Source organism: Cebus imitator, unplaced genomic scaffold, assembly GCF_001604975.1.
Source record: "Cebus imitator isolate Cc_AM_T3 unplaced genomic scaffold, Cebus_imitator-1.0 Scaffold145, whole genome shotgun sequence".
Lineage (NCBI taxonomy): Eukaryota > Metazoa > Chordata > Mammalia > Primates > Cebidae > Cebus > Cebus imitator.
The window spans coordinates 7,992,027-8,016,829 of NW_016107460.1; the positions used below are offsets into that span (position 1 = coordinate 7,992,027).

The 24,803-nt window shown below is 54.4% G+C and overlaps 1 protein-coding gene across 9 annotated transcripts in view; it reads left to right on the forward strand.

Moving 5' to 3' along the window:
- KCNAB2 (potassium voltage-gated channel subfamily A regulatory beta subunit 2) overlaps positions 1-24,803 on the forward strand; it is a 107,011-nt gene that overhangs the window by 14,058 nt on the left and 68,150 nt on the right. For 2 of the 9 annotated variants that reach the window (XM_017542728.2, XM_017542732.2), the window contains exon 1: positions 16,135-16,276. The exons of 4 other annotated variants lie outside the window; for them this stretch is intronic. The gene's annotated coding sequence lies outside the window, so the exon portion shown is untranslated. Of the gene's footprint in view, positions 1-16,134; positions 16,277-24,149; positions 24,267-24,803 lie in introns of those variants that run through there. 3 more of the 9 variants (XM_017542730.2, XM_017542734.2, XM_037743548.1) reach the window with 2 other exon arrangements.

The window sequence follows — 24,803 nt, forward strand, 5'->3', positions numbered from 1 at the left end:
CTCTCCTCCCACATCCCCCCACTCCACCCCTGCCCCTCAGGGCTCTGTCAGATGCACTACCTGGTCACATCCCTCCTCTGGGCTCAGAGTTCTCCTGTGCAAATGGAACCAGAGTTTTTCCCCACAACTTCTTCCAAGCGCTGTGATTGAAACCCACATAAATTGCAATGATAAGAGCTGTTGTCGAGTGGTCAGACGGCAGCATGTGTAAGATCAGCGCTGGGCTCTGGGGATGAACAATGAACAGTTGCCTTATTCTGTGCCGGGCACTGTGCTAAGCACAGCAGCAGGAGCCTGGATGGACTTGGTGTCCAGAGCGTCCCTGCTCAGGGCTGGCCAGGAATCAGCACTTTCTGTCCCTTCAGGGGATGGACCGGCCTCTGGGAGGCCACCGAGGAAACCTGCATCAGCCAGGCGAGCTTAGGAGCACCTGCCACTCCCCAGCCAGTCACTGCCCGGGGGCTCAGCTCCTGGGTGTGAGTTTGTCCCAGGCTCCAGAGAGATGGGGACCCCAACCACACCTGGGGACAGGGCCAACTGGCCAAGAGACCAATGGGTTGCCAGTGTGGCCACTCCATGTAAAGCAACGATCTCTCTGAAATTGCCCATCCGGGAAACACCGGGATACTGGCCTCTCCTTCCTTCTCCCGTCCTGGGATTTAAGCAGTTAGAACCCACCCCCTCTGCCCAGGAAGTCAAGGCAGCAGCTCAGAGCTGGATCCGGAGCCAGGGCCAGAGCCACTCCATCCATGGGGAGCTGGGCCTCCTCCGCACCCCCCGCCATGCTGAGTCAGGCTTCGAAACGCAGTCATCATCGGGAAGTGATTCTTGTAGCTTCATCTCCCTGTGTTATTTTTCTACCTTGGCTCGCTTAAAAATTTCAATCTGGCTCTGGGAGGAGACTCAGCATTTCCTTTATCCCCTTTTACTGTGGATGCTGGGAAAGGAGTAGAAGAAGCTGGGTGCCGCAGTGTGTGTGCGTCACTGTTGCCCTTACCCCCGAGGGAGGGGCTGGTGAGGAGAACCTGGGACCTCCCCTCCCGTCCCACACCTGCCACCTCCCTCGGCCCTCACTGGTGAGCCCACCAGATGCAGAGGCACCTTCTCTCCCGGACACTGCAGCCAGATAGAGGCAGCTACAGCCACAGCACAGGGGCAGTGGCAGGGTTCAGTGTGGCCTGCAGGTGCTGCCTGGAGCTCTCCAGTTTGACATGGCTACCCCTGAGGGGGCTGACGAGTGTGGGGGCCAGCACGCTACCTCATCAGGCATCCCCTCCCTGGCACCCATAGGGAGGAAGTCCTGGAGTGGGGCCATTAAGCCCCACAGATTGTTTTCTCCTTGTTGTGAAGGGCAGGGCTTGGATTTCACAAGGCAAATGGTGAGCCAAGTCCAGTTCCAGTGCGCTGGGTCCCCAGTGGCAGAAAGGATCCACCCCCACCCCACCCCCATTACCCTGACGGTGGGTTGCCTACGCCGAGAGCAGCCAGCACCCAAGACAGGCTTCCCTTGCTCCTCTGCTTATCCTCTTTAAGAATCACTCAGGGCCAGGTGCAGTGGCTCACGCCTGTAATCTCAGTACTCTGGGAGGCCGAGGTGGGCAGATCACCTGAGGTCAGGAGTTCGAGACCAGCCTGGCCAATGTGGTGAAACCCCATCTCTACTAAAAATACTAAAGTTATCTGGGCGAGGTGGTACACGCCTGTAATCCCAGCTACTTGGGAGGCTGAAGCAAGAGAATTACTTGAACCTGGGTGGTAGAGGTTGCAGTGAGCCGAGATTGCACTATTGCACTCCAGCCTGGGCAACAAGAGCAAAATGCCATCTCAAAAAAAAGAAGCACCCAGGACACCAGCGTGGGCTAAGAAATGCTCCTGGTATCAACAGACCTGCAGCAGATGATGAACACAAAGCGGTGATCAGGGAGGTGGCCGAGGGAGTGAGGCCCCCGTGTGGCCCCCAGAGCTAGCTCTGTCCCAGGCCCCTGGGGTGTCATGCTGTGACCTCCTGTGCCACATGGGAGGGGCCCCCCAGGGGACTTGTTTCCTTCGGAACCTCAGCCTTGGGCCTGAGTGGGGAAATGCCGGAAGCCTCTGGCCCAGGCCCGGAGTGAGGCCCCAGAACAGTCCTGCCCGTTCCCCTGGGAGCAGGCACAGTGAACGCTGCAAAGCGGGGGCACTGGGCATGTCCAGGCTGGAAAGAGAAAAGCAAAAGTGCCCCTGGGTACCTTGCACCCCACAGTCTAACCCCTCTCCCCCAGGGGCTACGGGCCACACTCTGAGCCTCTGTTTGAAGTGGGCCCCGACTGGACATTCTCATCTCAGGACATGAGCCCAGGTCACCCAGCACCACTATGCAGCTCTCCAAGTTCTCCTGGCCACCCCACCCTCTGTCAGGATGCTGGGCCTTGCTCTGCAAACTATGCCTTGGAGTATCTGCTTTCCAGAGCGGCAGGAGGCCCACCTGGTGTGGGGTGGGGCATCTGCCTGTGCAAAGTGTGGCCTTTCCCCAGCAGCTCGCTGGGTACATGAGCAGGCACCAGACCATAAGCAGCCTGGCTAATGGGTGGAGTGGGCCTGGTGGTATCCATGTGTGTGTATGTATGTGCATGTGTGTGTGCACACCTGCACACACACCTTCAGATGTGCTTCCCCTGTCTAGACCCATCAAAGCTGCTTGCCAGGGCTGGAACACACTGTCCGGCCTAGTTCTGGTCTCTCCCTGGCTTCTCTTGATCAACTTCCTGTAATGGAAGGAACTCTGACACACTTCACAAAAGGGGTGTAAAATTAGGTTTAAAGGGAAAAAGAACTACAGCCCGGCCTGGAATTCACTCTCCGCCCTGTGGTTCCACTGTGAAATCCACGTGCCTTCCAGGACTTGGGGTGAGGTATTGAGGCCTGCGGTTTTTATCAGGGAGCGTTCGGCACCTGGTGTTCTCTCACTCTCTGCCTCTCCATGTCTTTGGCAGGTATTTTCCACATGAGTCATTGGCCTTTCGTCCTTTCATCTCATGATTTGGGTCATCTGTGCAATTTTTTTTTTTTTTTTTTTTTGAGACAGGGTCTCACTCTGTCGCCCAGGCTGGAGTGCAGTGGCGCAATCTCATCTCACTGCAACCTCCACCTCCCAGGCTCAAGCAATTCTCCTGCCTCAGCCTCCGGAATAGCTGAGATTACAGGCACACGCCACCACACCCGGCTAATTTTTGTGTTTTTAGTAGAGATGGAGTTTCACCACATTCGCCAGCCTGGTCTCAAACTCCTGGCTTCAAGTGGTCCTTCCGCCTCAGCCTCCCCGAGTGCTGGAATGACAGGCGTGAGCCACCACACTGGCCATATGTGCTGTTTCTTAGTTTGCATTTTCTTTTTAGTTAGTTAAACTTATTTCTTAAATAAGCTTATTTTAAACTGAAACTCGATGTCCTTGCAGTAAAGAGCCAGCATTACTTGTCATCAATAAGAGGGAACTGGAGGCAGGCATGGAGGCTCACACCTGTAACCCAGCTGCATGCGAGGCTGAGGCAGGAGGATCACTTGAACCCAAGAGTTCAGGTTCAACCTGAGCAACATAGCAAGACCTTCATCTCCTAAAAAAATAAAAAGTAACTGGAAAAATAAGTGGACAGATACTAACCTCAAGGCCAGTCTCAAGTGTGGCCAGGGGTGCACAGCGCAGGCCATGCTCTGAACATCCCTGGACGAACCGCAGCTGTATCTGAGGATTCAAGAGTGTACCCCCTGCCCCTCCCTGCTCTGGTCTCCCCCAGTTCCTTTAGTTCACTGCCTTCCATGTTGTCAAGGGCTGAGGAGTCCCTCCCGGTCCCTGCTCAGGTGAACACAGGAGATGGAAGCCCAGGGTGGGGTGGGCCAGCCCATCTTCCCCTCAGCTGGCTGGGCAGGGAGGGGCTTTCCTGGGAAGGCAAGTGCCCAGGAGCTGGGCTGGCCTTCAAGTGTTGAAGATTTAAACTAGAAGTCATGAGGGCGTTTTTCCCCAGAAATTGTCATGGAAGTGGGCACTGAATAGCAACATGGAGAGGACTGGCTCTGCGGGGGAGTGGCCTGCCCAGCTCTTTGCTCCTTATAATTGTGTGACTTTAGGCACATCATTTAGAAGATGCAGATGGTAGAGGTGGTGGAAATGGAAAGTGTGACTCTCTCCCTGCTGTTGCCCATCACCAAGATGACCACTGCAGATAGTGTGGGTGACCGGTCCAGACCTGGGACACAGCCACACATTGGCCCATGAGGCAGCTAAAGTCCCCAGCAGGTGGGGAGATGCAGCATTGCTCTGAGGAAGCAGCAGGAGTGAGGACAGGGGCTGCCACACTCCCAGAAGCAGGAGGGAAACAGGCAGGCAGGTGTGCCTGGGGCCAGGTTTGCAGGAGAGACGCAGGCAGGTGTGCCCAGGGCCAGGCTTGTGGGAGGAGAGGCAGGCAGGTGTGCCCAGGGCCAGGCTTGTGGGAGGAGAGGCAGGCAGGTGTGCCCAGGGCCAGGTGTGTGGAAGGAGAGGCAGGCAGGTGTGCCCGGGACCAAGTTTGTGGGAGGAGAGGCAGGCAGGTGTGCCCGGGGCCAGGTTTGTGGGAGGAGGGGCAGGCAGGTGTGCCCCGGGCCAGGTGTGTGGGAGGAGAGGCAGGCAGGTGTGCCCGGGACCAGGTGTGTGGGAGGAGGGGCAGGCAGGTGTGCCCGGGACCAGGTGTGTGGGAGNCAGGCAGGTGTGCCCGGGACCAGGTGTGTGGGAGGAGGGGCAGGCAGGTGTGCCCGGGGCCAGGTGTGTGGGAGGAGAGGCAGGCAGGTGTGCCCAGGGCCAGGTGGACGGGAGAGAGGCAGGCAGATATATGACAGGGGCAGAGAGGGGATTGAGAGGTGGAAAGGTAGACAGGAAAGGCTGTGAATGGTTCTGGATGCTAAGCCAAGGCACTTGGACATCATGCTGACAGCCCAGGGCTGCCATGAAGGGCTTTCGAGAAAAGCATGGCATGAAAAGATCTGCTGTTGAGAAATAGAAACAGGGCTCTGGCAGCAGGTGGACCATGGTCCAGGCAGGAGCTTCCACGGCGAGTGGTGTAGGTGGGCAAGAGAGGGGTGTTCCAGGGACCTCCATGTGGATGCAGCCAACACCTGGAGCCCAGGGCAGGGGAGTGGACTAAAGGGGCACCTGTGGGGCCCTTGTGTGTGGAGGTGAGAACTGCAGCTGGGGGAGGAACAGAGTTGCTCGAGAGGGTTGCCGGAGGAAGATTCCGAGAGAAGCTGAAAGCAGTAGTGCTTGGAGGAAAATGAGCTGGCCCGAGGTGGTGGAGGTGGTGGAGGTGGAAGCGATGGAGGCGGAGGTGATGGAGGAGGAGGGGAAGGAGGTCATGGTGGTGGTGGAGGTGGTGAAGAACGTGGTGGAGGTGGAGGGGACAGTGGAGGTGGAGGTGGAGGGGACAGTGGAGGTGGTGGTGGAAGCGATGAAGGTGGAGGGGGCAGAGGTCATGGGATGGTAGAGGTGGGGGTAGTGGGGGAGGAGGTGATGGAGGTGGAGGTAGAGATGTTGGAGATGGAGGGCAGAGATGGTGGTAGAGGTGGAGGTGACAGCAGTGGTGGTAGTGAGCTGTGTGTGTGTGTGTGTGTGTGTGTGTTCCTGTGCGAGTGCTCACCCATGCATTCATGCCCATGGCATTGTCCAGGTCGGGGATGCAAGCCTAGGCCTGTGCAGGCTGCCCTCTCCCACTGGGGACCGCCTGGGAGGAGGTTGCTGCAGCTGCAAAACCCCCTCGGCCACCCTAGGAGGAGCAGTGGAATATGCTTCAGCCTCATGCTGGCATCTGTGTTATCTCTAAGCAGAAAGCAGCTTGTTCAGAGCAGGCTGGGACACCTTTGTGCATTCATCCAAGGCATGCTGGGCACCAGTGAGGGGTCCGTTCCTGTTCCGGGCATGAGGGATTAGCAGGAAACGAGACAGACCCAGCCCCTGCCCTCCAGGGCTTAGTGTCCCTCTGGGGCCAGTCAGGTGAACGGTCACACCAGCTGGGGTGGGCACTTGGCAGAAGACACATTCATGACACTCAGAGAGCGCTCTCTGGGGCAGTCTCTCCACAGAGATGACATTTGAGCAGGGACCCCAAGGAAGAGCATCCCAGGTAGAAGGACCTGAATCTGCAAAGACCCAGGGCACGAAAGAAGCCACCACCCAAGCCCGGGCTGGGGAGAAGCCCTGTCAGAGGATACCATCAGCCTCCCCACTCAGATGCCTGGTCAGCATCTGAGGCCGGACACAGCTGACACCAGTTCTAGGGCTCCCCCACAGCATGGCACCCGCAACTCACCCATTTCAGAAACTGACCACTCACCTCTGGAAACCCAGGAGCCACCTGCCCTCCTGTCTTTCCCACACCCCGCATCCACCTGCAGCCCCTGTGGTCTCAGCCTCTTGGATTGCCAGCCACTGCCACCTCCATCTCCCACCCTTGCCCAGGTGCCCTAGCTTGCACCTGCATTGCCCTGGAGCCTCCTGCTGACACCCCCTGCTGCTGCCCAGGCCCCACCTGCAGTGTGTTCTCGGTGATCTTGAGAAGCACCGCTCAGCTCACCCCAGGAGGCCTCCGGCCGCTCCAGTGTTTGTCTCTGGACTTCTCTGCTGGCCACAGAACAGGTCTGTGCTTTAGAGGTTGGACTCCCAGAACTGCCACGTGCCGGGTGACCAAGGCAGGCCAGCTTTCTCTCTCCAAGCCTCTGTTTCCTCAGCTGTCATTTCTGCCTAAACAATAGTACTAACCTCATAGGATTACGGGCAAAAATTATGGGGAATGAGTGTGTGGGAAAGCCCTTATCCTGTGGCCTCATTCAGACTGCACTGGGTCACCAGCAGCTCTGACATCACTGCCCACACAATAATACGGCTTAGGGCTGCTACTCAGGTGGGCATCCTTCTGTGCCCACTGTACCCAGAGAACACTTCCTGGATATCCCTGGACCCCCAGCCATCCAGCGTCCAACTTCAGCGTAGGGCTTGGTGTCTAGAAAAGTGAGGCTCACATCCAGGAGCAGACCAGTTTCACGTGAGGCTCAGGGCCGAAGCCCGAGGCCATGTGGCACCGCAATGGACAATGCTCATCTGTGCTAATCATGAAGTAACACAAGTGGGGTTTAAAAATACTACGCTTATTTCATTTCAGTGCAGGAGGGAGAAAGAACACACAGTCTGTATGAGCAACTCAAATCAAAAATAAATGAGGCAAAAGAGTCACCAAAAATAGTGTGGCATTAGAGACAGCAGCCTGCATGGCTCGGCCAGCTGTCCTCAGCTTTACCAGCAAGCAGCCCCACAGGGAGGGCTGCGAGGATGCCTGGATGGTGTTTATCCAGAACAGACTCGTCCGATACCTGGGATCTGAGGAGAAGTCAGGTACCAGCAAAGGGAAGGCAGTGCAGAGGGGACACGCGGGCACCCAGAGGCCTCTGGCATCTTCTCCTCCTCCCGTCACCCTCGCCAGGCAGTGAGGTCAGAGGCTAGGCTAGCACCAGCATGGGAACCACTTGGCCAGAAAGTTTCCTCATTGGCCTGAAGGAGCTCCCCTTCAGAGTCAGAATGCCCCCGCAGAAGGACAGGGCTGCGGCTTGGGCACACATGGGTCCTCAGAGCAGCATGTGCTGTGCACAGCATTAGGATTTGCACTTTTGCCTTAATTTCATTACAGACTAGGTCACCGTCCTTTTTTTTTTTTTTGGACAGTCTTGCTTTGTTGCCCAGGCTAGAGTGCAATGGTACAATCTCTACTCACTGCAACCTCCACCTCCCAGGTTCAAGCACTTCTGCGTCAGCCTCCCGAGTAGCTAGGACTACAGGTGCCCACCACCATACCTGGCTGATTTTTGTCTTTTTAATAGAGACGGGGCTTCACCATGTTGGCCAGTCTGGTCTCAAACTCCTGACCTCAGGTGATCCACCCGCCTCAGCCTCCCAAAGTGCTGGGATTACAGGAGGCATGAGCCACCATGCCCGGCCACCAGTAATCTTCCTTTTTTTTTGAGATGGCGTCTCACTCTGTCCTTCAGGATGGAGTATAATGGTGCAATCTCGGCTCACGGCAACCTCCACCTCCCAGGCTAAAGCGATTCTCCTGTCTCAGCCTCCCAAGTATCTAGGAATACAGGTGCCCATCACCACACCCAGATAACCTTTTGTATTTTTAGTAGAGACAGGTTTTCACCATGTTGGCCAGGCTGGTCTCAAAGTCCTGACATCAGGTGATCTGCCCACCTCGGCCTCCCAAAGTGCTGGGATTACAGACGTGAGCCACCGCACCTGGCCTCACATTTCGTTTTTTAATGTATCAGAGGTCTGTAAATCATGGCCCAGGGGCCAGATCAGGCCCACCTTTTGTTTGTGTAAATAAAGTTTTATTGGAACACAGCCACAACCTTTCATTTACATATTGGCTGCTTTTGCACCCTGAGTTGAGTAATTGTAACCGAGATGGACTGGCCTGAAATGCCAAAAATATTAACTGTCTGTCCCATCACTGCAAAAGTTTGCCCTTCCCTGCCATAGCATCCTGGGGAAGCATCCTGTTCACTGAAGACAGCTCCTGTGTCAATGGGAACTTAGTTCAGTGTTGGTCTGCTATGCTAATGTCGATTTGGGGCTTTAGAGATTTTTGGTTGGTTGATTGGCTGGTTTTTTGTTGGTGGTGTTGGAGGGGAATTTATTTATTTATTTATTTATTTATTTATTTATTTATTTTTGACACAAGATCTCGGTCTGTCACTCAGGCTGGATTGCAGTGGTACAGTCATGGCCCAGCACATCCACCTCCCTAGGCTCAAGCGATCCTCCCACCTCAGCCTTCGAAGTAACTGAGACCACAGGCATGCGCCACCATGCCCGGCTAATTTTTGTATTTTCTGTAGAGCCGGGGTTTTACCATGTTGCCCAGATTGGTCTGGAACTCCTGGGCTCAAGCAATCTGCCCACCTTGGGCTCCCAAAGTGTTAGGATTACAGGCGTGAGCCATCACACCCAGCCCCTAGAGTTGTTTTTATTTGAAAAAGAAAGATTCTGCAATAATGAGATTTCTGTGATGCAAGGAACATCTTTTGTCCAGGGATAGTCACGTGATTAGCCTCAGACCCCACGGTAAAGGGAAGCACTGCATTCCAGCCACCGGCACCCACCTGCTGCCTGCTGACAGCTTCAGCTTTCAGAGCGAAGGAGGCTCCCATGGTCTCCCAGGGGCCAAGCAGGATCCCCCAGGGCACCCAGCTGGGCCATCTTCCAACATCTCCGAGTGAGGGGTGGGTGGGACTCCACAGGCCAGGGCTGGGGGAGGACCTCATTCCCGGCGGGTCCTTTCCCTGGGATGTGCCGACATCCCTTAGCTCTCTCCCAGCTTCCATGAGTCACAGTGGAGCTATTTCAAACCTGGGGCTGCGAGAACGTGTCAGTGTGTCCCCCCCGCTTTGGGACCACAGGGCTCTCAAGACAGAGCATCCTTCCAGTAGACTGTGGAGCCATGCACTGAATTCAATGAGGCATTTTCACAAGGCCCGTCTGAAACACTTAAAGACTGTGCATAACATGTGTCTACCAGAAAACAGTGCAAGGAGCTTTTAAGCTGTGAGGTTTGCCTCTGTAGGAAGGCTTTGGGGTGCTGCCCACATGTGGCATGGCTCGGGTTGGGGGCAGACAGTGGACAGCGGCAGTGACGCTGCGGGGCATGGACCTCCCACTGGACTTCTGCGTGAGTCCCAGACAGGAGCTCGACCAGCGTCCAGCGGACCGCCTGCATCTGTTCCTCCCCCAGAGTGAGGCTGTGAGCAGGGAAGGGCAGAACGCCACACATCACACTGCAGCTGAAATAGGTCTGCCTTCTGGGTACTGGCTATGAAAGGGATTTGTGTGTCGCATCCCCAGGAGAGGAAGTTGTGGTCTCACAAGAGGAAACCCAGCAGGATCCCAGGGTTGGCTGGAAAGTCAACGAACCACCTAAAACCCGCCCACAGAATACTGTGACCAGGAGCTTGCATGGAGACAGTGCTGAGCTCTGTATAGGTCGTCTCACTTCAGTGGGACCTTCCCCCACCACCCCCACCGGAGAGAGAAGTCCTAGACTCAGGCCCACAAGGACAGGCATATGGGGCCAGGACATGGGGTGGGTACAGCATGGGTGTGTGCAAAGCAGACGGGAGCACAAGTGTCTGGAGGGGAAGCCTGGCCTTCTTATTTAGCTCTATTTTTTTGAGATAGGGTCTCACTCTGCCACCCAGGCTGGAGTGCAGTGGCATGCTCTCATCTCACTGCAGCCTCAGCCTCAGGCCATCCTCCCATCTCAGCCTCCCAAGAAGCTAGGATCACAGGTGCACATTACCATACCTGGTGACTTCTCTTTTGTGTGTGTGTATTTTTAGTAGAGATGGGGTTTTAGTATATTGCTGAGCTAGTCTAGAACCCGGGCTCAAGAGATTGACCCATCGGGTGCAGGTGGCTCACGCCTGTAACCCTAGCACTTTGGGAGGCCAAGGCAGGCGGATCACTTGAGGCCAGGACTTCGAGACCATCTTGGCGAACCTGGTGAAACTCCGTTGTAAAAATACAAAAATGAGGCCTGGTGCAGTGGCTCACGCCTGTAATCCCAGCACTTTGGGAGGCCGAGGTGGGCAGATCACAAGGTCAAGAGATGAGACCATCCTGGCCAACATGGTGAAACCCCATCTCTACTAAAAGTACAAAAAATTAGCCAGGCATGGTGGTGCGTGCCTGTAGTCCCAGCTACTCGGGAGGCTGAGGCAGGAGAATTGCTTGAAACCGGAAAACGAAAGTTGCAGTGAGCCGGGATCGTGCCACTGCACTCCAGCCTGGCGATAGAGCGAGACTCTGTCTCAAAAAAAAAGAGAGAGAGAGTTGGGCATGGTGGCTCACACTTGTAGTCTCAGCAACTCAGGAGGCTGAGGCAGGAGAACTGCTTGAACCTGGGAGGAGGAGGTTGCAGTGAGCTGAGATTGTGCCACTGCACTGTAGCCTGGGCATCAGAGCAAGACTCCCATCTCAAAAATAACAACAACAACAAAAAAACCTGGGCCTCCCAAAGTGCTGGGATTACAGACCTGAGCCACCACACCCAGCGAGGCGTGGCCTTCTAGGCTGTGTTCCTGGTGGAGCTGTTGTCCTGGAGCAGGGTTTGCCAAAATTTTTTTTTTGAGACAAGATCTCACTTGGTTGCCAGGCAGGAGCACAATAGCACGATCATAGGTGACTGTGGCCTTGACCTGCCAGGCTCAAGCAGTCTTCCCACCTGAGCCTCCCAAGTAGTTGGTACTACAGGCACACCCCTGTAATCCATAACTGTAAACCATACCCAACTACATTTTTTATAATTTTGTAGAGAAGGTGTCTCACTGTGTTGCCCAGGCTGGCTTTGAACTCCTCAGCACAAGCAATCCTCCCCCCACAGCCTCCCAATCCCAAAGTGCTAGGATTACAAACAGGAGCCACTGCACCCAACCAGGCAAATGTTTTCGGCTTGCAGGAAATTCAGTCTCTATTGCAACTCCTCAGGTCCACCATGGTAGCAGGAAAGCCTGGGCGATACATCAATACATGCCGTCTACTACATGTTTCTCTCCCTCAAGATTGACAGCTGCAGCCCTAATCCTCAATGTGATGGTATTAAGAGGTGAGGCCTGGGAGGTGATAAGCTTTAGATAAGCTCAGGTCTTGCTCTGTTGCCCAGGCTGGAGTACAGTGGCGTGATCGTGGCTCATTGCAGCCTGGACCTCCTGGGCTCAAGCGATCCTCCAGCCTCAGCATCTCAGCTGGGACCACAGGCATGCACCACGACGCCCAGATAATATTTTGTAATTCTGGGGTAGAGGCCCCATGACAGGATCAGTGCCTTGGAAAGAAGAGGAAAAGACCAGAGCTCCCTCTCTACCCTGTGGGGACCCAGCAGGAAGGAATTTTGTCTACAGGGCAAGAGAGGGCCCTCACCTGGAACCGAATATGCCAGGACCCTGATGCTGGATTTACCAGCCTCCGGCACCATGAAACAGAAATGTCTGTTATTTAAACCGCCCAGGCTGTGGTATTTGGTTACAGCAGCCCAGGCTCACTAAGATAACAAGGGAGCTTGGCTACATGCCAATAAAACTTTATTTATGGATGATGAGATTGGAACTTTATATAAATTTTATGTGTTATGTTATTCTTTTGGTTTTCTTTCATTTAAAACTAAAAACCAGACTTGGCACAGTGGTTCACACCTATAATCCCAGCACTTTGGGAGGCTGAGGCAAGAGGACAGTGTAAGGCCAGGAATCTGAGACCAGCCTGGGCAACATAGCAAGACTCTGTCTCCACAAAAAAATTTAAAATTAGCTGGGGGTGGTGACACGCGCCTGTAGTTCCAGCCACTTTGGAGGCTGAAGCAGGAGGATCACTTGGGCCCAGGAGTTCGAGGCTGCAGCGAACTGTGATTATGCCACTGCACTCCAACCTGGGCGACAGAGCAAGATCCCTTCTCAAAAAAAAAATTAAAATGAAATAAATAAAACTGTAAAAATTAGGCTTGACCAGGCACAGTGGCTCACACCTGTAATCCCAATACTTTCGGAGGCTGAGGCAGGTAGATCACGAGGTCAGGAGTTTAAGACCATCCTGGCCAACATGGTGAAATCCCATCTCTACTAAAAATACAAAAATTAGCTGGGTGTGGTGGCCCAAATCTGTACTCGGGACGCTGAGGCAAATCACTTGAACTCGGGCGCATCGCTTGAACCTGGGAGGCAGCGAGAGGTTGCAGTGAGCCCAGATCGCACCACTGCACTCTAGCCTGGCAGCAGAATGAGAATCCATCTCAAAAAAAAAAAAAATTATTCTTAGCTCGAGGGCCACACAAACACAGGTGACAGGCTGGACTTGGCCCTCGGGCTGAAGCAGTTTGCCAACCCCTGTCCTAGAGCAATCAGGGAGGCCGCCTCGCTGTCACCCAGGCTGGAGTACAGTGGCACGATCTCGGCTCACCGTAACCCCCGTTTCCTGGGTTCAAGTGATTCTCATGCCTCAGCCTCCTGAGCAGCTGGGATTACAGGTGCCTTCTACAAAACCTGGCTAATTTTGTATTTTTAGTAGAGAAGGGGTTTCACTAGGCTGGCCAGGCTGGTCTTGAACTCCTGACCTCAAGTGATCTGCCTGCCTCAGCCTCCCAAAGTGCTGGGATTACAGGTGTGAGGCACCGCACCCAGCCTTTGCTTATCTCTTTATCCATCAATGGATATGGGTTGTTTCCACATTTTAGCTATTGCAAATCATGCTGCTATGAACACACGGGTACAGATATCCCTTTGAGACCCTGTTTGCGTGATTTAGGGTATATCCCCAGAAGTGGAATTGCTGGATCATATGGTAATTCTATTTTTAGTTTTCAAAGAGCAACACTACTGTCTTCTATAGTGGCCGTGCCATTTCACATTCCCACCAACAGTGCACAAGGGGACCCGTTTCTCCACACCTTGCCAGGACTTACAATTCTGGGCTTTTTTACCACAGCCATCCTAATGGCGCCAGGTAGCATCTCACTGTGGTCTTGATTTGCATTTCCTAATGGTTAGTGATGTTGAGTGTCTTTTAATGTGTTTATTGGCCATTTGTGTGTTGTCTTTGGAGAAGTGTCTATTCAGTCCTTTGCCATTTTTATATTCGGGCTGTTTGGTTTTCTGTTGAATTTTTGTTCTGGATATTTTCTGGATATTAATCGCTTATCAGATATATGATTTGCAAGTCTTTTCACTCACTCTGGGTTGCTTTATTACTGTTGATGGTTCCTGCTATTTTTATTTACCTATCTATTTATTTATAGCGGTGGGTCTTGTTATGTTGCCCAGGCTGGAGTCCAGTGGCATGATCATGGCTTACTGTAACCTCAAACTCCTGGGCTCAAGGGATCCTCCTACCTCAGCCTCCCAAATAGCTGGGACCACTGGCATGCACTAGCATGCCTGACTAAATATTTCTTTTCTTTTGAGATGGAGTTTTCCTCTTGTCACCCAGGCTGGAGTGCAATGGTGTGATCTAGGCTCACTGCAAACTCCTCCTCCTGGGTTCAAGCGATTCTCCTGCCTCAGCCTCCCGAGTAGCTGGGATTACAGGCACCTGCCACCACACCCAGCTAATTTTTTTTATTTTTAGTAGAGACAGGATTTCACCATGTTGGTCAGGCTGGTCTCAAACTCACAAACTCAGGTGACCCATCCGCCTTGGCTTCCCAAAGTCCTGGGATTACAGGCATGAGACATCACACCCAGCCGCCTGGCTGATTTTTAAATTTTGTGTTAGAACTTGGGTCTCACTATGTTGCCCAGACTGGGGTCAAACTCCTGGCCTCAAGCAGTCCTCCCACCCTGGCCTCCCAAAGTGCTGGGTTACATGTGTGAGCCACCGCAGCCAGCCCTGAGTGTCTTTTAAATGAAGTACCTCTAATCTGCCACCCAGCCTTTACCGGTCACCTGCCTTCCTGGTACAAAGAAGCTTTTTTAGAAAAGAGTTGGCAAATATCTGAAAAATACCGTTTGTGTTTAAGAGCCAGGAATGAGGTTCGAGGGTTGGGTCAGTGTGTCTGAAACTGCAAAACCGCCAGTGGGGTTAGCCTCGCAGCATCCAACTTTAACCTCTGCTGTGGTCGGTGACAGCCGTGACTACAGTCTGTGTTTGGAGACCCACGGAGTCACAGCAACATCCCCATACTGGGAGCCAAGAGGATAGTGGCTGCTCCCCTGGCCCTGGTTGGTGGTGGAGGTCACCTGTCCAGAACCAAAGGTCCATGGGCGGCTCCAGGGTGGGGAGGTCAAGCTGTGTGTGAGGAAAGAGCCCCCATTTGGAGCTGGACACACCCAGGCTCTGGTTCTAGCTTTGCCACTAATTTCACCAAGTGACCTTGGACGTTCTTTAATATTCTTGGGCCTCGATTCCCCCATCCGTAAAAAGTATGTCTCGGCCAGGGCTGGGGGCAAGGCCTAGAGCTGGTTCAACATGGGTTGCTCCCCACCAGTTCTCCCTCACGGCGTCTCTCCGTTTCTTTTTCATTCTCCTGTTTGCTCACCTTCCTCCTTCCCTCTTCTCCCTCCTGTTTGTCTCTCAGCACCTCTGCTTTCTTACTGAGCACCCAAACTATTATATTTTCCCTTTTCCTCTTTCTAACCCCCCAAATCCTGTCCTTATCTTTAACCTGCTGGGAACACACAGCGCCAACCCTGGTGTCGGCTTTAGAGCTGTGTGCCCACGCCGGGAGAGAGGGTGCTGGCCTCCCTCCTGGAATCACACACATGGGGGTGGCCTGGGACCGGGGACTCAGCACAGAGCAGGTGGCTGGCACCGCAGGAGATGGAATGTTCCACCCAAGTCCTCCCTTTGCCTGGCACCCCAAAGAGCTTGGGCTGTCCCCAGAGTGAGTCACCAGAGAGCCTGGCCCAGACTCGGCAGCTGGTGTGGGAGGAAGGAGGGGCCTCCCCAAGAAGGAATAGCAGAGCAGGGGGAGGCCACGGGAGAAAGAAAACCCCCCCAGAGGGTGCTCTCCCCTCTGGCCCATCCTTCCCAGGGCCACCTGCCCCCTCTGTGTCCTTGCACAGGGATGGGAGATGGAGCGGCAGAGCCTGCCCTGGGCTTCTCTGCAGTGCACAGCTCACGGTGCACTCTGGAGCCAGCCAGCCCTGAGTCCAGGGCCCTGAGACCCTCCGTGGCATCACCTGTGGCGTGAGGGGCAGCAGGACTCCTTCCAGGGCAGCGGGGAAGATCAGATGAGGGAGCTGAGGTTAAAAGTGGGCAACCCCCCCGCCCAGCACACAGCCGGCAGCAGTGAGGGGAGCTCTTCAACATCACCAGCACCCTGCCCTGAGAAAGGGGCTCCGCACCAACAGGGGAGGTCTGGGTCTGCCTTCCGCCCCCAAGGGGCAGTGCAGGGACAGGCCTGGGCTGCCCCCTCACACCCACTTGCTCTCTCTCCTCTGCCTGCCTCCTGCCCCATCTGGCCACTGCTGCTCTGCCAGGACAGTCAGAGGTGTTGGGCCCTCCCATCTGGGTCATGGCGCTAGGCATGCCTGGGAGCAGAGGCCACGCCCAGGTACCCCACTGTGCCAGACTTCTTCTCCGCTCTGCGGTGGCAGTGCACGAGCTCTGGCATGTGGTGCGCCAACTTCCTCTTGGGTGCTGTGGTCCCAGGGCGCGCACTCTACAGCAGATGTGTGACCTCGCCTTCTCCTGAGTGCTTGGAAAATGGCCTTGTCTCCGGTCGTTTCTATTCAGGAGCAGGTACCAGGGTACTCCCGGGATCCGGTTTTCCAGGATGGATTCTGTATCTGATGGGCGGGCAGCCCCAGCTCCCTGAGCAGGGCTTAGGTGCCTGCCTAGTGTCCAGGGTTAATTGTGCTAGCCTGCACCTCGGAGCCCCGAGTGGCCCCCTAGGGATTGGCCTCAGCCTGAGGGTGAGCTGACCCGGAAGACACCCTGACCAACGCAGCTCAACCCTGCGCGGCTCCTTGTTGCTGCTGCTGGGCAGAGTGGGCCTGGCACCTGGCAGGGGTGTCTGAACACGACACATTCTCCACTGGCTTCCGCTCTCATCCCTGGGGCAATGATGAGGGAGATGCTGGGAGATCGAGAGCCCTGTGGGGCCACTTCTGTCCCTCTGCAGGGGGCAGGGCTGGCAGCTCCTGGGGAGAGCCCTGCCCATCTTGTCTGCTCTCTCCGGGAAGCCCTGGCCTGGGGATTCCCATCTCTGGGTGGAAGGCTTGAAGTCCCCTGCCTTGAACAGTGTTGGCGTGGGTCCCCGATCCCTCCTCTCTTCCCTCATCCTTGGGGCTGAGCATGGGGCAGTGGTGTGGGATAAAGACCCCTCAGACCCTTTCCCCACCCTGAAACCCCTTACACAGCCCTGAGGTCACTGTGCCAGAGGGGAGGGCAAGGGGCTCCCTGGTGACTGTGGCTTTCTGCAACCCCTCACTCTCCTCCTCCACTTCCCCTTGGGAGGATATGTGTGCAGGGTGCGGTCATGGAGGGAGGAGGCTGTAAGCCTCCTGGGGGGCACATTTGTATGTGTGTGTGTTATGTGTCTGTGTGTGTGTCTGTGTGTGGACGGCTGAAAGGAGGAGGCCAGGGGGCCTGGGCATGTGGTTTTGGGGAACTCAGAACCAGTGAGGGCTCCTGCTGCCACCGCAGGGGACAGGCCCAGCCAGCGACTGAGTGAGCAGCCTGGGCAGCCCCTGACTCACTGTGGGCCACGCTATCTGTGCAGCGCTGGGGTCCCCACCACCCACTACCAGGTGAGTGGCCCTGCAAGGCACCGTACCTTCCCCTGTGGTCACTGAGAGGCAGGATGGAGCTGGCACTGGCACGTGAATTTTGGGGCTGTGGTCTGTTTTTTTTCATTGCAGCATTGGTTAGATGTCCTTGCAGCAGCCTAGACCTGTGGTGTTTGTACCCAGGGAGCAGCATTGAATGTGCTTTGAAGAGACTGAAATTTCTGGTCTGTGATCTTCCTGACAATTTTTAGTGAGGCATTGATGTGATGTACTATCAAGTGCTCCATTCGTCAGTCATGACCTTGGGCACCGTGGTTAAGTCTGGATGCATCTGCTGTTGCCTGAGCTGTGTGACATCTGTCAATGTGCCACTGGTCCCCTCGGCTCAGGCCTCAGGAGCTTAGAGGAGAGACTGAGGTTTCTCTGTGACAAAAACAGGGACTCCTGATGGTCAGCTCCAATCTCTAGTAAGGTGCATGGTTCTCCCTGCATTCTTCTGGCTGCATCTGAGCCGAAGTCTCGATGGAGCTGTTGGGAAACTGGATTATGCTGACCTCCCAAACCCTGTCCACCCTCTGGGGCATCCTTCCGACAAGTAGGCCTTTCTGCCAGATCCCCAGGATGACCCCCGGGCAGACGACCTCCTGGGGTCGTGACGCCTCATGCCCTCGGAGTCCGCGGCTGCCTTCGCTGCAGCCTGTACTCTTTGCCGTCCGATCCTCCTCAGGAAGGGACTGGGCTCCTGTGTCAGCGCCTCACTCCTGGGTGAGAGGGGAAGTGTGTTGTGCAAGTGCCCTTCTGTGTCATGCGGTTTTGAGCAGTTACACCTCTTCCTGTCTCTGCTGGAGGCACAGTCACCGCCAGGGCTCCTCCAGGCTCTGGCCCGCAAAACAAACAGACCAGGGTTTTGTGCCAGGCGGTAGTCACGGCAGATACCTCAGGGACTTGGCGGGGGGACCTCCAGGGTTCCAGAAGCAACATGCAACATAACTTCAGGCCTTCCGGAAGACACCCAGGGCGTCACACCCAGCCTGCATGAGCCCTCTTCCCTCCCTTCCGCCTTGTTCACTAGGCATTACCACATGCTGGGTGCAGGGGCACATCCATGAACGAGAGATGAAGCTCCCCGCCCGGAGGAGCTGACCTCCCAGCAGTCTTATGGGATATGGGTACAGAGGTGAATCGGGGGAGACTCCATTGCTGGTGTTGGTGGTATGTCGCTGACCTCCACGATGGCCTTCAGGTGTCCACTGTGCCCATCGTATTAGGGTTGGCCTTTTGAAAGCTGTGAGTCCAAGTCACCTGGCAATAGACAAGGAATACAAGGTGACCATTTTTAAAACTTCAGGGATCTGCAGACCAGCCTTCTGGAACCTTCTGGATTCGGGATTTGGATGCAGCCACAGAGAGCCTAAGCGCCACAGGTCCCGCCACGACACCCTGAGGCGTGGGCTCGCACTTGGGCGTGGCTGGTCACATCTATAAAAGATGAGCCTTTTCTGGGAAAGTGAAAAGACAGAAAAGCCTCCTGACAGGGAAGGAGACCAGGAGCCAGAAGAGCAGGTGTTACGGCAAGGCTGAGGACTTTCAAACACCGACTTCCTGGAGGGCAAGACCACTGCCCGGGATGCAGCTTCACCTGCCCTCATGCAGATGGCGCAGATGTCCAGGAGGCAGCTGTGGTCAGTGACTCCACAGGAGGCATGCCCAGACCTGGGACCAGAGCCTTCCTTGCACCTGTGCCTGATGTGACACCGGAGCGGGGCACAGGCTAGTCCCAGCTCCTGCAGCCCCCATTGCTCACCCCTGCCTGTTAACACACTGAGTCCTCCCTCATTATCGTCCCATTTTACAGATGGAGAAACCGACACTAGGAAGGTTGAGAGAACTACCCAAGGTCATTGATGAGCCCATGGCAGTGTTAGGGCACCAGCCAGTGCCAACTCCAAAGCCCAGATCGGAACCACTGACTGGGCCTCACCTCCTTCCCAGGAAGCCAGACTGATCGCCTCGGGTGACCCAAAGAGGGTGGAATAATGTCATCCACCAGCTCCCGACGAAGATAGGCACTTGTGCAGTCGGCACTGGTAGATTTCAGCTTAAAGGGAGATCCCCTCTCCAGCCTCAAAGTACTAACATTGGATCGAGACTTCTCACAAAAGGAAGGTTCCAGCCAGCCCACATTTTCCTACTCCAGAATCTACAATAAAGATACAGATATGGCCTTTTGCAAGAGCTGGAAGTAGGTTTCCAGGTACCCACTGGACTTATAATTCAGCGTTTATAAGTATGACCCTGGAGATTAAATCAAAGAAGAACTTGCTCCCTGGAGCCCTGAGGTTAAGCGCTGAGGCGAATTCTGTATAATGATGCGGCTGGCAGCCACAGGGAGCATTTATTTATCATGCAGTCATGGGGCATCTGGTTCCAGGTCACGGAGGCACTGGGGTTGCCTGGTCCAGGTGGGGTGGCTCTTGCATCTGCAGCAGGGTGGACTAGGGCATGCACGTCCCATGACCATGGCAGAGGTTCCAGGGCAAGTCCCCTGTGACTGAGACATCTGCCCACTTCCTTAGGCCAAAGCAAGTCACATGGCTGCCCAGGAGGATAAGGCCAGGAGTTTGCCCCTTCAACATGTGTGTGTATATGTCTCTTTTTGCATATGTGTGTATATGTGTATATGTATGTGTGTATATATAGGTATGTGTATGTGTGTAGGTATGTGTGTATGTGTATGTGTACATGTGGAGGTGTGTATGCCTGTATGTGTGTACATATGTAGGTGTGTGTACGTGTGTAGGGCTATGTGTATGTGTGTGTAGGTATGTGTATATGTATGTATGTAGGGGATCTGTGTATGTGTGTGCATGTATGTCGGTATGTGTGCATGTGTGTCGGTATGTGTCTGTGTAAGTGTATGTGCATGTGTGTAGGTATGTGTAAGTGTGTAGGTGTGTGTGCATGTGTGTGTATGTATGTGAGTAGGTACATGTGCATGTGTGTAGGTGTGTGCATGTGTGTGTATGTGAGTAGGTATATGTGTATGTGTGTGTGTAGGTATGTGTATATGTATGTGTGTATGTGTATGTGTGTACATGTGTGTAGGTGTGTGTGCATGTGCATAGGTGTGTGTAAGTATATGTATGTGCATGTGTGTAGGTATGTGTGTGCAAGTGTGTAGGTGTGTGTGTATGCATGTGAGTAGGTATATGTGTATGTGTACGTATGTGAGTAGGTATATGTGTATGTGTGTGTAGATGTGTGTATGTATGTGAGTAGGTATGTATATAGGTGTGCGTGCATTTGTGTAGGTATGTGTGTGTATGTGTAAGTGTGTGCGTATGTGAGTAGGTTTGTGCGCACATGTGTGTGTGTGTTGAGGAGAGGCAGCAAAGTCACTTAGCAAAGGACATGGATGCTGGGAGAAGTGAGGCTTTGGGGTCAGTAACTCCACCCCCCACCCTCATGCCCTCCCTGTGCAAGTCAGGTGCCAGCTCCGTCAACCAGAACATCTGGATAACCGTAACAGGTTGTCCCCCACCAGGTCCGATCAGAAAGTGTCTTCTATTATTTCGTATCTCTGTCCTTGACACCAGGACTCAGTCCTGACCTTTCTTGTAGTTTCTTGGCTTAAGCCGCTCATTCGTTTCCTTCTCTCACCCAGTGCACTGACCTCTTTCCATCTATGCAAACAGCTCATGTGGCTCTAACAGGGTACAGATTCCGTCGTTGATGCTGAGGTTGAGGAAATCAGGGACGGAGCCACCAAAGCTCCTACTCAGCCCTCCCACGGCACATTTGCCCCCCAAATAATAGTCATTGACCATTAGCTCCAACAGAGAAATTGTGGTCCAAGGTCCCCCACTGTGCAGATGAGGAAACTGAGAGCCCAAGAGAGGCCCTCGCCTTGGTTGGCTGTGCCCAGAGAGTTTTGCTCCATTTGTCCATTTCGTCTGGGGCTGCTTCTCCTTGTGTGCCCTTGCCTAGAATCATGCATGGGTCAATCTTTTCCAAAAAACTGCCAATGCTGGCAGGGTGCAGTGGCTCAGGCCTGTAATCCCAGCCCTTTGGGAGGCTGAGGCAGGTGGCTGACTTGAGCCCAGGAGTTGGAGACTGGCCTTGGCTGCAGAGTAAGGCCTCGTCTCTATAAAAAATACAAAAGTTAGCCAGGCTCAGTGGTGCACATCTGTGGTCCCAGCTACGTGGGAGGCTGAGGTAGAAGGATCTCTTGAGCCCCATAGGTTGGGACTGCAGTGAGCCGTGATCATGCCACTGCACTCCAGCCAGGGGAACAGAGTGAGACCCTGTCTCAGAAAAGAAAGAAGGGCATGGGGCAGCATGGGGTTGGAACTGCCAGCCCTCAATCTTACAGCCCAGGCTTGCTCCAAGAGCCAGAGTTCCAAAAAGGGGCCCTGTGGACCTCCCATCGGTCCCTGAAAGAGCCTCACCAGCGACACCTTCCTGGGGCTGTGGCTTTGATGACAGTCCAAGGCCCCCAGGATTCCTTTCTGTGTTCAAATAAACTCAGCTTCCTGTCCTCTCACCAACGCTGCATTCAGAGCCCAAACTGGTAACATATTTGGCCTCTCTAGAAAAGCCGCAGTTGAGAAAACACTCCCACTGGGAGGTCATGGGGGAACCAGATATTCATGCAGCCTCAAAGAACCTTCCCTGTGATTCCTGGTTAATCATGAAAAAAGAATTTTCGTGTCTGCCCTGGCGGACACCACCTTAACCAATTGGCCAGACCCGATTTTGCCCTCGATGGACAAACTCACTTGTTCGCCCCTGCCTGGATGCATGAGAAAGACAAGATCGCCCCAAAAAGGTTCAGCTAAATTGAATCCTGAAGCTGTAATCAGACAAATCCAAACCAAGGGACTGTCTGCAGGACAGATGACCTGAACTTTCAAAAACGTCAGTGTCATAAAAAACAAAAATGAAAAAAATGGGGGATTGCTTCTAGACGGAGAGAGATGAGAGTCAATAACCAATGCCACTGTGAGCCTTGAATGGATCCCAGATTTTTGTAAAACAGTAGGAGTTATTCTGGAATAATTGGGAACACCGAATAGCAGATCAGGTGATATTGAACTAAGTATCTTAGGGACAATGCTGCTGGTGTGGTTTAGACAAAATTCTCAGATGAGTGCTGCATATTGAGGGGTGGAGCTCAGGGGATTGCAACACACTTTCAAACAGTTCAGAGGAAAGTGTGTGTGTATGTGTCCATGTGCGTATGCATGCATGTGGGGGGTGTGCATGTGTGTGTGCATGTGCGCGTGTGTGTGTGTGCATGTGCACGTGTGAGTGCATATGGATGTGTGCATGTGGGTGTGTGTGGGTGTGCACGCATGTGTGCATGTGTATATCCCTGTGTATGTGCATGTGTGCGTGGGTGTGTGCATGTACGTGTGTGTGTGCATTTGTGCATATGTCTGCATGTGCGGATGTGTGCATGTGTGTGTGTGCATGTATGCATGTGTGTGCCTGTGCGTGTGCGTGTGTGTGTGCCTGTGCGTGTATGCATGTGCGTGTGTGCAAGTGTGTGCCTGTGCGTGGAGAGAGAAAAAGGAGCAGGAATGCATACAAGTGAGACAAGAGGTAAACAATTGGTGATTGATTGGGATGAAGAGTGTATGGGTATCTATTGCTATTCTAATTATTTCCACTTTTATGAGGTTTGAAAGTTTTCAAATTAGTAAGTTGATAAGAAGAAAGAAAATGCTCATAGAGGGAGCCTACCAACCTTCCTGGGTTCCCCTGTCCTTGTCAGCGAATCACGTAAAGGGGAAGAGCTAGGATTTAATGACTGGATTCCTTCCTGGGCTCCAAGCATTGTGACATCTTGCTTCAGTATTCCATGAGAAAGTTGGGCAAGCCTTTGTAAGCGCTCCATGCTTCAGTTTCTCCAAATCTGAATCCGGGAGATTTGCTCCAGGTCACACGCAGACCAAGTGAAAGTGGAGATGATGGGAGAGACACAGACCGTGGACTCCCTGCTTGGACCCCAGGCCCTGCACCCCCTCTGCTGCTGGGCTCCCCCTTATGGGTCTGGTGTGTTGGCAAACTGTTTCTGACACCTGTTCTCCCAAGTCCTGGAGATGTCAGGGATCCCAGGGCCACTCAGCTTAGCTGTGCCTGCCGCTCTCTGCGCTGAAGGAGCCACTGCACCAGCTTGGACCTCATGGGATCTCCATGTAGGATGTCAGCTCCACAGGGATTGGCCACTTGGCAGATGCAGCCACTCCTGATTGGACAGTGGCGGTAGACTCTGGGCCAGTCAGCTCTGCCCGTGTGTCCTGCATCCTGAAATGCAAAGCAGGGACTGTGGGGAAATCTCATCAACTCCTCCTCCCCTGGGAGGCGGCAAAGGTGGTGGGCTGGGCTGCTGGGACCCTGGGGAGGAATGAAACAGAGGCTATGTTGGTGACCTGCAGTTCTTGTAAAGTGCTCATCAAACGGTGTCCAGTTCCCGCCTGTGGCTGCAGGTGGGAAAGCTGCCTGCTAGCATAGATACAGCCTGACCTCGGGGTCAGCACTTCTCGGAGTCCAGAGGGGTAGGGATTGGGACAGGTGGCCTCCCAAGGACGTCTCCCTAAGTGGCCAGCGGTGCCGCTTGTCCCTGCACGTGTATCTGCCCTGAGCACCCCCACTGGACACAGTGGGCATTGCACCCTGCGGAAAAAGCTGCCCTTGTTCCACATGCAAGCCGTGTCCCCAGCTCTGCGGGCTGTGCTACCTGCAGTCTAGCAGACCTCGAGCCCCGGCCACCTCTCTAGTGCCCTCTGTCCTCCAGCCTTCAGCAGGCTGGGTCACAGAGGCATCCCCCCAGTCATCCATTCATTCATTCACTCAACAAATACCTGTTCGGTGTCTACTAGGTGCCAGGCACCGCTGGGAAAACAGCAGACAAAACTCCCTGCTTTCCCGGAGCCGGCATCTTGGTCGGCAGATAGCATAAGCGAGAAGAGTAGGTGGAGGTGAAGGCGTGTGAACAGGTGACAGGCACTGGGGAGAAACAGCCCAGGGGAGGGGCCAGGGAGCGTGGGGGAGAGGGGACTGCGAAGCAAGGGAGGTGTCCAGGGAAGACCTCCGTGAGAAGGTGACCTTGGTATAAAGAGGCCAGGGTGGGAGGGGCTCAGGCAGACTGTGGGGGGTCAGAAGCTGAATGGGGACAGGAGGAGGGCATGAAGCCTGAGTCAGGAGTGAGTCTGCTGGGTTCACAGACCTCCAGGGAGCCAGTGCGGCAGGGGCCAGTGTGTGAGGGGCTCGGCAGGGATTTGTGGCTAGCAAGGTCATGGTGCCACTGTTGAGACTGGACTCTGACTCTGAGTAGATTGGAAGCCCTTGGGAGGTTTTGAGCGAAGTAATGACATGATCTGACTCATGTTCTGGTACGATCATCCTGGCCCCATAGAGTCGGGCAATGGGGGTGGAGGTGGGCACGGGGAACGCTGTGAGGAGCAGCTCGAGAGCCAGCAGCAGCCTGGGCCGGGAAGGAGATCGGGAGAAGCACGGGTCCCAGCCCAGGGACA